The 13,167-nt window shown below is 42.6% G+C and overlaps 1 protein-coding gene across 1 annotated transcript in view; it reads left to right on the top strand.

Moving 5' to 3' along the window:
* Positions 1-13,167, top strand: part of TMEM272 (transmembrane protein 272) — a 58,555-nt gene that overhangs the window by 10,907 nt on the left and 34,481 nt on the right. The gene's annotated exons all lie outside the window — the stretch shown is intronic.

The following is a 13,167-nucleotide window of genomic DNA, read 5'->3' as shown; positions in this document are numbered from 1 at the left end:
AATCATTCAGACTGACAGTGGACATGCGGGCAATTTGGTAAAGTCGAAAGGAGTCACTGAACATAAATCAATATAGAGCATTAACAATGAAGTTTGCATGACAGAAAAACATTACAGACAAGATTTTCAAAAATGGATGCCTACATTTAAGCACATAAATCTATATACAAGACCCTAAAAATGTGCCCAGATTGTAAAAAGCATAATGTACACAGGAAACCTCACTGAAGTTCTTGGGAACTGGAGAGTGTTGAACACTTTGGAAAATCAGCCCTCTTGTCTAAAACCTTTGAGTATTATAGACCAAGCCTGCTTATGCATTCTGGTCTGTTAAATAGATAGTGATAATGGAGGTGATTTGGAGAAGTGGAGAACTTTTGGGTAGGAAATAATCTAATAAAACTTTCTGCCAGTAATTGTAGCATATTAGTACACTAAGGTAGGGGCACAGGGTCTGTGGAAAATCTCATTTAAAAACCAGTACTTCAGTCATGAAATGCAAATCAAACACCCTTCCTCACTCATTAGCTATGGCATTCAAAGGACAGAAAAATGAATGCAGCAGCCTTAATTTGTTATTTCACAAATATGGCACATTCTGTGTTATGTCAAATCTCTAGGTCACAGTCTTCTCTTATAAAACAGGTGTGAACCAAAGTTACTGCAGGGAAATTATAATGATGTCAAACTGGTATGAATGAGATCAGAATTAGACTGTATGTGTTCATAGAATGAGATAGTTATGATAATATTAAACAGTGGATATTGCTCCACAAAATTTACTTTTTACTAGAGCTTCTACTTAATTATATAATGCCATCAAGAATAACCTATTGTGATGTAATCTCACGAAGTGTGACTCCAATGACATAATGCCGTGACATGAGCTTTGAGGTATATTATGAAAAAAGCATCCCCAAAATATACTACCCAGAAGTACCTGGCGTTTGGGAGTCCAGCACAGATTTGAGTATTTTCCTGTCTTTCTAATGCTGAAAGAAATCATGCTCTTTACAGAGGCATTTAACCACAAATCACACCTGAATTCTTAGGGCCTGATTTGCCACTGGGTAAGTCGTGTTTTACATCAGCAGATTTCAGTGGCATTACACTGGTGTAAAACTGGTGACTTGGGCCCTCAGTTTCCTGTCAAGAGATCTTATATTACACTTCTACTTTGTCTTAGATTATTCTCTCTTAATTTTTAGCAGTATTGCTGCCTTTAGTTTGACAACTGTGCAGAAATGAAAATCAACATTGATGATTAAGAAATACACTAAAGTGCACAATATCAGGACCTATCACAATTTATATGGGCACTGAGTTATTGAATGATAAAATCACCACAATAAGTAAAAAACCTGCGGTGAATCATATTTCCATTGAAGTAAATGGCAAACCCCTTTCTCAGAACATACCAGTAAGCTAAAGCCCATAATTTGCTCAAGGTACTTTGAGAAAGAGCTGAACATTAAAAAGCCCCCACACATTTTGTTCTAAGGCAAGAGCACCCAAACATCTTCTTCTCTGAAGGAAAAGGATAAATGGGGAAAGAAGAGGAGAGAAGCTGTACATTGCTGTTCAAACTGAGTCAATATTATGATGCTGTGGTGAAAAAGGAAAACATCCTTCTGGAGTGCTACAGGAGTGCTGTATATAAGACACACGAGTGTCTTTCAACCCTATATTTCTATGATTCTTATGGCAGTACCAGATAGTGGGAAAGGACTCTTTTCCAGGGATGTTGGTTAATAATGTCAGTAACAATGTAATGTACTGTTCAGTGTATGAAAGGACAGCATGGAAAATGAATATCCTTTTGGGGAGAAACCTAAGAGAGGGTTTTTTTTTTAACAGACTGAACTAATACTCAGATCAAAGCATATACAGACCTCAGAAATAAAATATAAACTCAAGTTAGCAGAGAAAAGTATAACATGATCCGATGTCTGGAAGTTGAAGCTAGATAAATTCAGACTGGAAAAAAAAGTATATATTTTTAACAATGAGAGTACTTTACCACTAGAACACTTGGCCAAGGATTGTGGCAAAATTTAAATCAATATTGGATGTTTTTCTAAAAGATATGGCTTCAGAATAATTTCAGGGAAGTTCTACCACTTGTGTTTTATAGGAGCTCAGAGTACTTGACTTCAGTAGGCCCTTCTGGCCCTGAGATCTGTGACTATCAATAGCCAACTACAATGGGAAGATTATCTTTGATCTGCAGAAGTGCAAATTAAACTGTTGATTCAGGTGTTCATATTTCATGCATAGTGACTTTGCAGGTATTGGATTTTTCCATTGGATGTAAAACCTTTGAGTTATTTACTTTTTGTCTCAATCCTATTTTGCTGCTGTGAGGGTTTAATGTTTTACTTATAATGATAGCTTGCCTTCACATTCTAACAACAAGCACAACTAAAACATAAAGATTTGTTTTTTTAAAAGTACTCTTCTGTGAGAAGCCTAATACTTTTTTCCTCTCCTAGTTTTTGGGGCATTCAAAGGATTTATCAAAATCCAGGCATTTGCCCAACAAAATCAATATCTTAAAAAAAACTCTTACAAATGGAGGCTTTCTGCCTCTATTGGAAGATGGTGACAGCATCTTGGCCAGCTCTTCAAAATGCTTCCTCTTTCTGATCAGCACCACTTCACAATGCATGGGTTCAGCTTGAGCCAGCTCTTCTTCCTCCCTGAACTAATTTCCTGTCCGTATTCTGACACCTGAGTAGTGGTGCCAGTAAAGAATGAGATGTATAGTTAGGCTTAGCAGAATTTGTTTGTTTGTTTGTTTTGTTTTTTGCAATTTCATTGATTAATATTGATTTTTAATTTTAATTTCCCCCCTGATTTTAACTATATTTATGTTTACAGCTCTGGCAAATGAAGCGGCTGAGGTTAGGACAGCAGGACTGCTGGGGGCTCTCTGCTTGGCCTAGGGGCCCAAAATACCAGAGCACAACTGTAGTCCTGGCCCACTAGTGCAGAGACACTCTCCCCACTCTAGGGATGTGAAGAGACCAAACTTTTGGTGTCAGGGCAGGCCATCCCCCTGCTGGACAGTTCCCACCCTAGAATGCCCCACAGACTTGTGGCTGGAAAGTGAGCGAGCAGGGCTGTGGAGTTGCAGAGGGCTCCGTGTCATGGAGCTGATGACACTGGATCCCTGCAGGCTCAATGTGTGGGGAGCACTGTGGTTTTGACAGGCAAAGCAGAGACCCCCTAGCCCGGCGGGCAAGGAGAACATTGATTCTCCAGCTGTGGGGAAAGCCACCTTCACTGCTGAATGGCTTCTGCCCAGGAACAGAGCCATTTAGCAGTGGAATGAGCTCCCCCATGGCTGGGGTTCCTCAGAATTGATAATGTCTGATCCCTGCAGGCACAAGGTGCGTGAGGCTGAACTCTTCTGTGAGTTGAAATCAATATTTACCAACATCTTATCCATAGAATCATAGAATCATAGAATAATAGGACTGGAAGGGACCTCGAGAGGTCATCGAGTCCAGCCCCCCGCCCTCAAGGCAGGATCAAGCTCCGTCTACACCATCCCTGACAGATGTCTATCTAACCTGTTCTTAAATATCTCCAGACAGGGAGATTCCACCACCTCCCTTGGCAATTTATTCCAATATTTGACCACCCTGACAGTTAGGAATTTTTTCCTAATGTCCAATCTAAACTTCCCCTGCTGCACTTTAAGCCCATTACTCCTTGTCCTGTCCTCAGAAACCAAGAGGAACAAATTTTCGCCTTCCTCCTTGTGACACCCTTTTAGATATTTGAAAACCGCTATCATGTCCCCCCTTAATCTTCTTTTTTCCAAACTAAACAAGCCCAGTTCATGAAGCCTGGGTCAGCAGTGGAATGAGCTCCCCATGCCTATATAGAGTTGAGTGTTAATGGGGCACTTCTTGCAGACACCCTGTGGTGTCTCCCTTTCTCTCCCAGGAGTCTCATGTAGCTATTGAAGAGAAGCTGCAGGGATAGCATGGACCCTGGGGATGGGGGGTGTCCTATCTCCTCTCTTTGATTTCTCACAAAGATGGCGGCTGTAATTACACTGAATTACAGCAGAATCAACAACAGCACTAACTGTGCCAGTGAACACCAAAATGTCATTTTCAGTTTGCAGGCATCAAGGCCTCCTACCTCTGCAGCATGGACTGTTTGCTGAGAGCAGGGGGTTTGCCCTTGATTTATTCCTGTGTGAACCCAGCCCTGGTTACTGCCAGGCCTACCCGGCAGAAGGGTTACACCTGTTATATATTTTGTGGAGATTAGATTGTACTAATTGCATGCTGTCATTTCTGGGATCCCATTTGGCATAGCTGTTAAATGCTGTGGAAAGCCATTTAAGTGGTTTCCCCTCCTTCCCCCCCCCCCCCCAGTGCTAAGCAAAGCAGCTATGAGCTAAACATTGACATGTCTTACTTTGAACAATAGAAAAAAAGCTGCATTGAATTTCTTTCCCTATAACTACCTGAGTTGCTATTAATAAATGATAAAAAGCTTTTTTTTTTATAAGATGATCACTTCTAAAAGAGAATTTAACACTGTTTTATTCAGCCATTTCAAAATTACTGCTGTCTCTATCAGCCTGGGGATGGATTCTCAGATTAGATGAAGCCATTTCCTGAATGCACTCACTTAGTCTGGCCCTCTGATGATTTTCTGTATGGTTTTATAAGCCTGTGCAAAGTGAGGGTGATGGCAGAGGTGGCTTGCTGTCACCCTGTGAGCTGGCCTTTGCAGGGGAAAAAGTGTGGTGTTTATAATGAGGTAGTCAACTCAAGTTAGCTATTTTGTTTTAAAATCCCAGTGAAGAAAAAGCACAGGGTAGTTTCACCTTGATGGGGCTGGTTGAGGTAAATACTCATGGGCAGTAGGTAGGAGAGGCTGAGAGACACTGAGCCTCCGCAAATGATCACTCCACTCCCAGGGCCTTGCTTCCATGGTGCTGCAGGGTTCCTGGGACTGGGAAGGTGACAGTGTTGCTGCGCTGTGCTCTCCTCCCCAGTGCGCCAGGACTAGGAGGGAGCCTGCAGCTTTGTTGCCCTGCACTCTCCTTCCAGGGCAGGGGCGGGGGCCATACAGACACAAACCAGCTTGGCAGTTGTGGGGGGGGGCTCTGGTTTCCGGAACACCCAGAAGGGGTAGGGCTTTGGGCACAAGGAGCAGGATTTGGGGCTAGTCTCCCCCAGCCAGAAGTTCAGGAGCCACCTATGTAAACACTAGTTGGGGAGAGTCTCAGGTTTGCCTCAACCAGCTACATGAAGGCAAAACTACTCTGTGTCTTGTCTCCACAAGGAAATTGTCAGTGACTTATTTTCGGTCAGATTTGGCCTTATAAACATCACCCTCTTTTTCCTAGTGACTGTACAACGATGATTTCATTCTTCACGATGGTTTGTAGAGTCGGGTGGTCTCACAAGGCTTTCTCCTGACTGGGCTGCTCACAAAGAATGGTGATCCCTTGGGACCCAAATTTATTTCTGGTTCCTCACATTTATTTCTGGTTCCTGGGCACTAACATACATTTGTGTATGAGGCTCTGCCGCTACTCACATTCCTTACAGGGCACACAATGCCAAGATGGCTCAGGAATCTACTGACTCACAATTAGCTTCTCCCTCTTCAGACTCACAACTGTGCCTTAATCTTGTGCAGAAAGGATCACATCGAGGATGAGAGTCCTTCAGCCCCCATACCAATTCAATCCTCAGCCCCTCTGCTGGCAAAGCTAACAGAAGTGCCAGCAGATGCCAGATATGCAGCTGGTTTTCGTAACACAGACGACTGTCCAGCAAAGAAAAGATTTCATTATTCCACAGCTTGTGGGATCTAGAAGCCAGTTTCACTCACCCACTTTCTTTACTCTGCCTTTAGTGTCACTTGCACAAAGTCATTTGTCATGGTTACAAGATTTGGAGTCAAGTTAAAATCATAGAAACTGGAGATGGAAAAGACTTACTAAGTAACTATGTATACCCATTGGCCAATACAGGCTTACTTCCAGCTGCATGTTCAGTCTGAGTTTTAAGATTCAGGCAAAAAGGATTTCTGTAATTTCTTATGGGTTTCTATTCCACAATTTAGAAGATTTTCCTAATTTGAAAAATTTATTCAGCCCACTTTTATCTTTGTCCAATGGCATCTGATTTCTGTTAGTTACACTTGCTTGGACTAATCCAAACAATTCTCCTCTCACTCTCCTTGCTGTTCCTAGAACAGTAGTCGCCAACCTTCTGAAGCATGAGATCACTGTCTGAATATAAGTGCAATCCAGGATCTACCTCTGGTCTTGGGCTAAAGGATTTGGAGTGTGGGAGGGGCTCTGAGCTGAGCCTGGGGCAGGGAGTTGAGATGCAAAAGAGGGTTCAGGATGTAGGCTCTGGAAGGGAGTTTGGGTGTGTGTGTGGGAGGGGGGCCAGGGCTAGGGCAGGAGTTTGGGGTATAGGAGGGGGTCAGGACTGGGGCTGGGGTTCAGACTGTGAGCTCCAGAAGGGCATCGCTTACCACAGGTGCCTTCCAGGTGGTGGAGCAGTGGGGTTAAGGCAGGCTCACCCCTGCCCTGGCTCTGCACCGCTCCCAAAAGCAGCCAGTAAACTTTCTCATCCCTGCTCCTCTGCTCTGTGGAGATGGGGTACAGGATGGGCGGAGGAGCACCCTGACATAAGCACCCCCCCCTTCTTCCTGTGTCCTACACAGCAAATAGGAGGCTCCCGGGGCTCGGGAGGCAGCTCCAAGGCAGAGGTCAGGAGAAGCATGACAGTGCTGAGAAGGGCAGATGAAGTGCCGGCACTTGACGGCCTCCCAGCCAAACCTGTCAGGATCACCTGTCAAAGGCTCCAATCTACCAGTAGATCCCGATCTACTGGTTGGTGTCCACTGTCCTAGAACGTAAGAAAGACCATACCAGGTCAGACCAAAGGTCCATGTAGCCTAGTATCCTTTCTTCTGACAGTGACCAATGACAGGTGCCCCAGAAGGAATGAACAGAACAGGGAGTCACCACGTGACCTATCCCATGTTGCCCATTCCCAGCTTCTGACATGCAGAGGCTAAGGACACCATTCCTTCCAATCTTACCTGATAGCCATTGATGGACCTATCCTCCTGTCAGCCGACGGTCAGGGCAGTGTGTGTGTGTATGTTTCCGAGAAAAGGTTTAACGTCCCTGTCTTTACTGCTAGGACCGGGGTCCCATCGCAGAGGGTGGCCAGCAGGCCAACAGACGCCCCGTTATATAGGAAGAGCTTATTACACCTTAGATTTTAGCTGCTAAAACACAGGGGTTCCTTCGCAGAGGGCAGCCTAGGAAAGGCTGAAAAGGTGCCCCAACGGATCTTGTCACCTGGGAGTGACACAGATCCAAACGCCCAAGCTCTCCCTATGTCTGTCCCTTTATGACCAGCTGAAGTTCTTTTAAATTGTGCTTGGTTCTATTACAGCAACTGAAGGAGTCAGGTTAAAACTTAAACAGTTACAGGTTTATTTGAGGAAGCTTATAAATCATATGGTTGCAATGGCTATTGCTCTATTTCTTAACTACTAGCAAAATATAGATCTTAAAAATGGTTACAAAGAAGATAAAGATAGAAAAATAGAAATAATGGTACCAAATAACAGCTTACTCTTTCTATGTGTACACTTAAGACAGAGGACCACATCCAGGTACAATTTTTACCCCCTTCTGTGCCTCTCGACTCCAGCATGTCAGGCCAGGGCCGGTCCCTCAATTCCTAGGAAAGACGAAAATACGAGGTGGGCGTCCCCATAGAACCTCGGGAGGTCAAACACCTAACCCGACCAGCAGGTAGAGGGTAGAATGACACTCAAAGTGAGTGTGTGCTGGACCTATCTTTTATACTCATGGGGTCACGTATTTCTCTTTCTTATCTGTAATGCCAATTGATGCTGGTCTGTCTGCTGTGAGACCAATTCTTACAAGGGAGTTGTGAACTTAATTTACACTTGTAAGAGAGAATTGAGATGATTAAATTGGAATTACTGGGGGATTCTTTTCTCAGTGGGAAATTCCTCTCCCAGGGACTGTGTGTGTTCGAATCAACATAGGTGCCAGCCTGACACTTCTTGCAGCCTCGAGCTTAGCTTATTTCCTTAATCGTTACTCAGAGTCAGAAACTCGCATGTCCTGGTCAAAGCAGATCAAAGCTTAATGGCTATGCTGATCTTCTTGCTCCTTCTCTGTCCTGTATGCTTTAGGAACCTCAGAGAGGCAAATAAGATGGATGAGATGGGGGCGGGCTGTCTGGCTACACCTCCATGTATTTATCTATTTCTTTTTTGAACCCTTGTAAAGTCCTGGTCTTCACAATGTCCTCTGGCAAGGAGTTCCACAGGTTCCCTGTGTTTTGTGAAGAAATACTTCCTTTTGTTGGTTTAAAACCTGCTACCTAGTCATTTCATTTTGTGACCCCTCTTTTTTGTGTTATGGGAACATTAAATAATTCTTCCTTATTTACTTTCTCAACACGAGTTATGATTTTATACATGTCTATCAAATCCCACTCTTAGTCTCCTCTTTTCTAAGCTGAAAAGTCCCGGACTCCTCATGTGGCAGCCATTCCAAACTCCTCGTCATTTTTTTGCCCTTTTCTGAATGTTTTCCAATGCTAAGATACCTTTTTTGAGATGAGGTGACCACATCTGCACACAGTATTCAAGATATGGATGTACCATGGATCTATATAGAGGCAATAAGATATTCTCTGTCTTATTCTCTATGGGTATGTCTACCCTAGTCCCCTAGTTCAAACTAGGGAGGCTAATGTAGGCATTCGAACTTGCAAATGAAGCCCGGGATTTAAATATCCCGGGCTTTATTTGCATGTTCCCGTCCGGTCGCCATTTCGAAATGACACTAGTCTGGACTAACTGCCCACGGCTACACGCAGCAGTTAAGCGGTAATTCGAACTAAGTCCTTAGTTCGAATTACCTGTTACACCTCATTCTGTTTGCTTTTTTCACTGCTGCTGCACATTGAGTGGATGTTTTCAGAGAACTAATTTAGTCCCCATCATTTTATATGTATAATTGGGATTATGTTTTCCAATGCGCATTATTTTACATTTATCAACATTAAAATTAATCTGCCATTTTGTTGCCTGATCACTTAGTTTGGTGAGATCTTTTTGAAACTCTTCACAGTCTGCTTTGGTATTAACTGTCTTGAACAGTTTGGTATAATCTATAAATTTTGCCACCTCACTGTTTACTCTATTCTCCAGATCATTTATGAATATTTTGAGGATTGCTTCCAGTACAGCAAGGCTGTTCCCCACTCTGGCACTACGAATGCAGAAGATGAGGACCCGCAAGAGCGCTTCAAAACCATGCTTCTATATGCCCTGGTTACACAAACTTCCCTCCAAAATCCTAATACCCATATTTTGGGAATTTCGCTGCCACCATCAAGTGCTTTGAACCTCTAAAAAAAGAGGGGTGAACACTTGAAATCACCTTCATGGGTACCCCAAGCTCTTTTATCCCAAAAGAGCTTGAAAAAGAAAAGAGAAAAACAAGCTGCAGTCTCTGGTAGCCAACCTCTCAGTCAGACGCATGCAGATACACACAGACAAACCTTCGAGGACACAAGATTCAAATCATCACCTTAAAATATGTGATTTTTATTACAAAACAAAAGATATACTTGATAAGGCATACTTGGTTGCTAGGTGTACAGAGCAACTAAGGAAAATAAATTTTTAAAATAGAGAACAAAGTCTCAGCACAATGCTTAGATGCTAATGGGGGAGGAGAGGCATAGATTCACACAGAGTAGTTCAAACCAAACCACAAAATAAAGAAAAATTACCCTGAACGCGCCTGGATTCATATTTCCCTGGTACTCACTTCTAATTTTTCTTTGTTCAGTCTGCTCCCCTGTCCTGAATTCCATAGGGGTAGTCTTGCCTGGGTTAAATCATTCTGTGTCTCTCAACCCCTGGTATTATTCTCCCTCACTGAGGCTAGGTCTACACCTCAGTGTTTTTGCACAAAAAATCGCAGCGCCTCCACTCCTCAAGCACATTTTTGCGCAAGTAAAACGAAAAAACCGAGGGGTTTTTCTGGTGTACGTATTCCTCTTTCTACGAGGAATAACTCCTTTTTGCACAAGAGCTCTTGCGCAAAAAGGTGTGTGTGGACAGTGAACAGGGTTTTTTTGCACAAAAAGAGGCAATCAAAAAGAGGTGCCCTGGTGGCCTTTCAGTAAATAGCAATCAGAGTTTCCTTTCGAGAGAGTGTCCATGCAGTCTAGACACGCTCTTTTGCAAAAGCGCATCGCTTTTTTGATGCACTTTTGCAGTGTGGACGCTGCCTTGTGCAAGACATTTTTGTGGAAGATCTAAGCTTCTTGCGCAAGCAGCCTATAGTGTAGACATAGCCAAAGAAAGCAGGCAGAGTATCTATATCCAATTCAAATTCTAAGCCTCTAACTCGATTGGTTTTCCCGGCCCCCTGGCTGACCCCTTTGCTAGGCACCTGAATTAACCCCTTAGTCACCAGGTGTTGGTCAGCACTCCTTTTGTTCATGACAACTCCATTCTCCAGATCATTTATCTGAGGATTGGTTCCAGTACAGACCCCTGCTAGACACCACTCTCCATTCTGAAAATTGACCTTTTATTCCTATCCTTTGTTTCTTATCTTTTTCTCTCTTTTAATCGGTTATCAGTCCATGAGAGGACCTTGCCTCTAACCCTATGAGAACTTACTTTTGCTTAAGAGCCTTTGGTGAGGGATCTTGTCAAAGGCTTTCTGGAAATCTAAGTGCACTATATTCACTGGATCCCTCTTGATCACATGCTTGTTGACCACCTCCCTCCCCAAAGAATTCTAGTAGATTAGTGAGGCATGATTTCCCTTTACAGAATCCATGTTGACTTTTCCTCAACAAATGATGTTAATCTATGCATTTGACAATTCTGTTCTTTACTATAGTTTCAACTAATTTGCCCCATACTGACATTAACCTTAGCAGTCTGTAATTGCCAGAATCACCTCTAGAGCCAATTTTAATATTGGTGTCACACTAGCTATCTTCCAATCATTTTGGTATAGAAGCTGATTTAAAGGATAGGTTACAATTCACAGTTAGTAGTTTTTCAATTTGACATTTGAGTTCTTTCAGAACTCTTGGGTAAATGCCATCTGGTCCTGGTGACTTGTTACTGTTCGGTTTATCAATTTCTTACAAAACCTCCTCTAATGATAATTAATTTTGGGACAATTCCTCAGATTTGTCACCTAAAAAGAATGGCTCAGGTTTGGGAATCTCTCTCACATCTGCAGCTGTGAAGATCAATGCAAAGAATTCATTTAGCATCTCTGTAATGATCTTATCATCTTCGAGTGCTCCTATAGCATCTTGATCTTCCAGTGGCCCCATTGGTTGTTTAGCTGGCTTCCTGCTTCTGATGTACTTAAAAAACATTTTGCTATTACTTTTTGAATTTTTGGCTAGCTGTTCTTCACATTCTTTTTCAGCCTTCCTAATTATATTTTTACACTTCATTTGACAGACTTTGTGCTCCATTCTATTTTCCTCACTAGGATTTAACTTCCATTTTTAAATGATGCCTTTTTATCTCTCTCTGCTTCTTTTACTTGGTTGGTAAGCCATTGTGGCACTTTTTTGGTTCTCTTACTGTGTTTTTATACAGTATACATTTAAGTTGAGCCTTTTAAGCACTATGATTTCCTGACTAACTTGCTACTTCAGTATCTAAATTCAAACTATTAAGGTTTCAGTTGGTGTTATAAGAACAGCGTCAGTCTGCCGACAGTGACTAATACCAGATGCTCCAGAGGGAGGGATCACAACAGGTAATCCTCATGTGATCCTCTCCTGTAACCCACCTCCAGAGAAACAGAAGCTAGGGATACCATTCCTACCCATCCTGGCTAATAACCAGGGCTCGACAAATAATGCAATCTACTCGTCCGTGGCAACCCGGAAGAGCCGGGTTTGGGCGATCTGCGCATGCACAGATCGCCGGACTGCGCGGCTGGTGAGCGGAGCTCGCCGTGGTTCAGTGGGCCCTGCTAATAACCATTGATGGACCTAATCTCCATGAATCTATCTAGCTCTTTTTTGAACCCTGTTTAAGTTCTAGCCTTCACTTCATCCTCTGGCAAGGCGTTCACAGGTTGACTGTGTGCTGAGTGAAAAAAACCCCTCCCTTTTGTTTGTTTTAAACATGCTGCCTATTAATTTCATTTGGTGACCCCTAGTTCTTATATTGTGGGAATAAGTAACTTTTCCTTATTCACATTTTCCACACCAGTGATGATTTTATAGACCTCTGTCATATCCCCCCTCTTTTCTAAGGTGCAAAGTCCAAGTCTTTTTAATCTCTCTTCATATAGAACCAATTCCAAACCCCTAATCATTTTTGTTACCCTTTTCTGAATCTTTTCCAATGCCAATATATCTTTTTTTGAGGCAACCACATCTGTACGCAGTATTCAAGATGTAGGTGTACCATGGTTTTATATAGAGGCAATAAGATTTTTTCTTTATCCCCTTTTTAATGACTCCTAACATTCTATTTGCTTTTTTCACTGACGCTGCACACTGAGTGGATGTTTTCAGAGAACTACCCACAATGACTCCAAGATCTTTCTCTTGAGTAATTTTAGCCAAATTAGTCCCCAACATATTGTATATATAGTTGGGATTATGTTTTCCAATGTGCATTACTTTACATTTATCAATATTACATTTTATTTGCCATTTTGTTGCCCAATCACTTAGGTGTTTTTGAAGCTCTTTACAGTCTGCTTTGGTCTTAGCTATCTTGAGCAGTTTGGTATCATCTGCAAATTTTGCCACCTCACTGTTTACTTTTCTCTAGATTATTTATAAATAAATTGAATAGGATGGGTCCCAGGACAGACCCTTGAGGGGCACCACTAGTTACCTCTCTCCACTTGGAAAACTTACCGTTTATTCCTATCCTTTGTTTCCTGTCTTTTAACCAGTTATCAATCCACAAAAGGACCTTCCCTCTTATCCCATGACAACTTACTTTACTTAAGAGCCTTTGGTGAGGGACCTTGTCAAAGGCTTTCTAGAAATCTAAAGATATTATATCCACTGGATCCCCCTTGTCCACATGTCTGTTGACCCTCTC

Source organism: Pelodiscus sinensis, chromosome 1 (genome assembly GCF_052426305.1).
Source record: "Pelodiscus sinensis isolate ZL-2025 chromosome 1, ASM5242630v1, whole genome shotgun sequence".
Taxonomy (NCBI): domain Eukaryota; kingdom Metazoa; phylum Chordata; order Testudines; family Trionychidae; genus Pelodiscus; species Pelodiscus sinensis.
This window is presented reverse-complemented; position numbering and strand designations above follow the sequence as displayed.